This window comes from Carassius carassius, chromosome 8, assembly GCF_963082965.1.
Source record: "Carassius carassius chromosome 8, fCarCar2.1, whole genome shotgun sequence".
Lineage (NCBI taxonomy): Eukaryota > Metazoa > Chordata > Actinopteri > Cypriniformes > Cyprinidae > Carassius > Carassius carassius.
The window spans coordinates 16,099,139-16,103,932 of NC_081762.1; the positions used below are offsets into that span (position 1 = coordinate 16,099,139).

At 49.5% G+C, this 4,794-nt stretch overlaps 1 pseudogene; it reads left to right on the plus strand.

The window, feature by feature from the left end:
- The first annotated feature begins 233 nt into the window (after positions 1–233).
- On the plus strand, positions 234–3,817 carry LOC132144876 (uncharacterized; annotated as a pseudogene).
- Positions 3,818–4,794: the final 977 nt, after the last annotated feature.

Below are 4,794 nucleotides of genomic sequence, written 5' to 3' on the forward strand. Positions count from 1 at the left end.
CTGTCGAACGCAGCGACTGACCAATCAGAATCACCTAAGCTATTATGGGCCTACTGCACAGAACAGTGTTATGATCGTCGCTAATTAATTTTTTATGCAATTATATAACTATTAATATTTGCATGCAAATAGCATACTCACATTCATTTTAGTTGACTAAAATTAACAGCTCGGGCTGGGCAATTTCCCTTACATTTTTTTTTTTTTTCGAGCCAACGAAGGGCCATCAAGTTGGCCACTGATGCTGCAGAAGTAGCATCAAGGTGGCTGTGGATCAGGAGAGGAGAGGTATGGCATGTAGGGTAGTAGCGCTACCTGGACATAAGCTGGGACCTGATCACCCCGGCTGGGTCACCTAGGGGAGGGGGTCTGATTGTTGAACGACCCAAAACCTCCCGTGATCCTAGGTTACATCACTGATGATATGTCCTGGTGCACCAGACGGTGTATCTAAAATCTTCTTTTCTGGAACAACCAGTGACTACCAGGAACAGTCTGGTTGACCACCAAGTACAGATTGATGACAGCTGGAGAGACAGTGGACAGCCCGGAAAGACGGCACTGGGGCAGTGAGGGGGTAGCATCCCAAGCTGCACCTTCTGAGAAGAAGGAACCCACAAAAGCTACGAATCAACCTACAGGAGATATACCCCTAGGGATTCCCGAGAGGGGGGGGCGGAATATAATCCCACTGGACGGATCAAAGGATGACGACATATGGCAATGAAAACATGATGACAACAATGGAATGCAAATGTGGCAAGATATGCAAGAACCGACATGGCCTGTGGATCCACCAGGCCAAGAGGAAGTGTATACAGAAGGAGGTAGAGTCACAGCGCACAGGAACTACGCCTGGTGAGACGCAGGAGGAGCCAGGCCCGGAGTCACCCCACAGTGCCCGGAGCCTCCAGGTGATGCAACCACCTGATGCACACAGGACATCAGAACATCGTCGGGTGAAGTGGCCCCAAGCTAGCAAGGAGAAGGAGTGGCGTCAGTTTGACGAAGACGCAGATACCATCTTGGAAGCAACTGCCAAAGGGAGAGCTGATCGACGCCTCAAAATGATGACTACAATCATCATCAGCCTAGCTGCAGAGAGGTTTGGACTTGAGGAGAAGCAAGCAGTGAAGCCCCCTTATACCATGAACAACAGAGCAAGTAAAATCCATCAGTTCAGGCAGGAGCTGAAGACCTTGAGGCAGCAGTTCAAGGTTGCAAGCGAAGAGGAGAGGGGACCGTTTGCGGAGTTACGCAGCATAATCCGCAAAAAGCTGATGACTTTGAGGAGAGCGGAGGGGCATAGGAGGAGGAGGAAGGAGAGGTCCAGGAGGAGAGCTGCCTTTCTAGCAAACCCATTTAGATTTACGAAACAGCTGCTAGGACAGAAGCGCAGCGGCCAACTCACCTGCTCCAAAGCTGAGGTTGACCACCACCTCAAGCAATCTTACAGTGATGAGTAGAGAGAGCAAGACCTAGGGCCCGCATCGGCTCTGGACTTCGACGGGAAAGAGCCCGGTTGGAAGGAGATCCAGGAGGTGGTTAGAAGGGCAAGGGCAAACTCCGCTCCAGGGCCCAGTGGAGTACCTTATACGGTTTATAAGAACTGTCCAAGACTACTCCACAGACTTTGGAAGATCCTGAAGGCGATTTGGAGGAGGGGAAAGGTAGCAGACCAGTGGAGACAGGCAGAGGGTGTTTGGATCCCGAAGGAGGAGAAGTCTCAGAAAATCGATCAGTTCCGGACCATCTCACTGCTGAGTGTTGAAGGAAAGATCTTCTTCAGCCTCATTTCCAGGCGACTGACAGACTACCTCCTGAAGAATTCCTATATCGATACATCAGTCCAGAAGGGAGGAACCCCAGAGGTACCTGGATGTCTGGAGCATACAGGCATGGTCACTCAGCTTATCAGGGAAGCCAGAGAGAACAAGGGGGACCTGGCTGTGCTGTGGCTGGACCTCGCAAATGCCTATGGATCCATATCCCATAAACTGGTCGAAGAGGCACTGAACCGGCATCACACCCCAATGAAGTTCAGAGACCTCATCCTGGACTACTATGCCAACTTCCATCTGAGAGTCTCCTCCGGAACAACAACCTCAGACTGGCAAAAGCTTGAGAAGGGGATCATCACTGGCTGTACAATCTCAGTCATCCTTTTTGCACTCGCCATGAACATGCTGGTGAAATCTGTGGAAATGCAGTGTAGGGGGCCCCTCTCTAAGTCTGGATTTAGACAGCCACCCATCCGAGCCTTCATGGATGACCTGACAGTGACCACAACATCTGTCCCAGGCTGCAGGTGGATCCTGAATGGATGGGCTCGCATGAACTTCAAGCCGGCAAAGTCAAGGTCCCTCGTGCTGAAGAAAGGGAAGGTTACTGACAAGTTCCACTTCTCACTTGGCACCACCAAGATACCATCACTGACAGAGGAACCTGTGAAGAGCCTGGGGAAGATGTTCAATTGCAGCCTGCGAGACGCAGCTTCCACAAAAGCGACCAGCCAAGACCTGGAGACCTGGCTGGCCGTGGCGGACAAGTCTGGCCTTCCTGGCAAGTTCAAGGCCTGGATTTACCAGCACGGTATTCTCCCTCGGATCCTATGGCCCCTCCTGGTGAATGAAGTCCCCATTTCAACGGTGGAAGGCTTTGAGATGAGGATCAGCAGGTTTCTGCGCAGGTGGCTGGGACTGCATCGAAGCCTGAGCAGAATCGCTCTATATTGGCAGAACAACAAGCTGAAGCTTCCCCTGAGCGAGGAGTTCATGGTGACGTGGTCCAAGGAGGTCTTACAGTATCGGGATTCCAGTGATCCAAAGGTTGCCCAGGCTTGGATTGAGGTCAGGACAGGGCGGAAGTGGAGGGCTGCCGTGGCAGTGGACGATGCAGAGTCAAGGCTACGGCAAAAGGTGTTGGTGGGCTCAGTGGCACAGGGGAGAGCTGGCCTGGGCAGCAGAAGAACTCCTCGCTACGACAAGGCGGAAGGGAAAGAGAGGAGGTCGCTGATTCTGGAGGAGGTGCGTGCAGGAGTTGAGGAGAAGCGAGCTTGCCAGATGGCTGGGATGCGGCAACAGGGCACCTGGACAAGATGGGAGCAAACAGCGGAGCGCAAAGTCACATGGACTGAGCTTTGGAAGGCTGAACCCTACAGGATAAAATTCCTGATCCAGGCGGTCTATGACGTGTTGCCAAGTCCATCCAACCTCTTCTCCTGGGGAAAGGTGGAGACACCAGCATGCCCCCTCTGCCAGAAGAGAGGAACGTTGGAACACATCCTGAGCTGCTGTCCAAAAGCCCTGGGCGAAGGGCGTTACCGCTGGCGACATGACGCGTGACTGGGAGCTGTCAGTTGATCTGGGCAAGCAGCTGAAGTTCCCTGAGGCAGTTGCCATTACAACATTAAGGCCAGACATTGTGCTCACCTCAGAGGACTCCAAGCAGGTAATTCTCTTGTAGCTCACAGTGTCTTGGGAGGACCGTATGGAGGAGACCAATGAAAGAAAGAGGGCAAAGTACTCCCAGCTTGTGGAGGGTTGCCAGAGCAATGGGTGGCGGGCAATATGCCAACCCGTCGAAGTGGGATGTCGAGGGTTTGTGGGCCAATCTCTTTGCAGGGCCTACAAAATGCTTGGCATCACAGAGGCGAGCCAGCGAAGGGCCATCAAGTTGGCCACTGATGCTGCAGAAGTAGCATCAAGGTGGCTGTGGATCAGGAGAGGAGAGGTATGGTGTGTAGGGTAGTAGCGCTACCTGGACATAAGCTGGGACCAAATTACCCCGGCTGGGTCGCCTAGTGGAGGGGGTCTGATTGTTGAAAGACCCGAAACCCCCCGTGATCCTAGGTTACATCCCTGATGATATGTCCAGGTGCACCAGACGGTGTATCTAAAATCTTCAAGATATTGGATACTTCTGAGACCTAATTCTGTACATCTGCAGCACTTTTATATCAAGATAAGACTTGTTTTATGACCTGCCGTTGTGCAGTGAATGGAATACATTATCGGTATAACAAATTGTTTAATGATGTTAAGAGTTGATTTTGTACATTTATATATCCTGCCTTTACTTGACAGAGTGTAACATTTGATAGTACAGCACTTTTAATTGCTCTTAATTCTCCTATATGGATGCTGATGCGATGTCACATCTCACATTGTTGTTCTTACTGTAACCCTCATAAAAAAAAAAAATTCTGGTTTGATAGCGATGTTATGTCGTATTATTGCCTTCGCATAGAGCACAGTTTGGTCATTATATAACTTGTGCAATAATTTGTTTTGCCAACAAAATACTGACTTAAACCACTGGCTAATAATAGTAGTTAGTGGATGTGTTTAAGTGGGGCTGACAGAAAATGGAGAGATCACCACTGTTTTGATGTGAGCTTAATTGAGTCAGTGAAATCAATCACTATCTGAAATGAAACCAAATGAGATCCTGCTCCTGTTACATACATACCCATTGTTGTAGAGTAGTAATTTTATTTGATTGATTTAAAAGTGGAAACCTTTCTTTATTCCAGCATGAGAACTCTCAAGAGCTCAGAAACAATTCAAAACCTGATTAAAAAAATATGCATTTATTATCCATATTATTTTCATCTTAAGAAGAACTCAGGCAGTGCAGCCGTGTTCACATAATGGCAAAAATTGTCATGAAAATGCATGCACACATGTGATCAATAATCCCTGCAGTGACTACACCTGCAGGTTATGTTTACCTGTAGCTAATAGCGTTGCATGCCTCTGTGTGTTATCACTGTTTGTTTCAGAGTCATGTGGG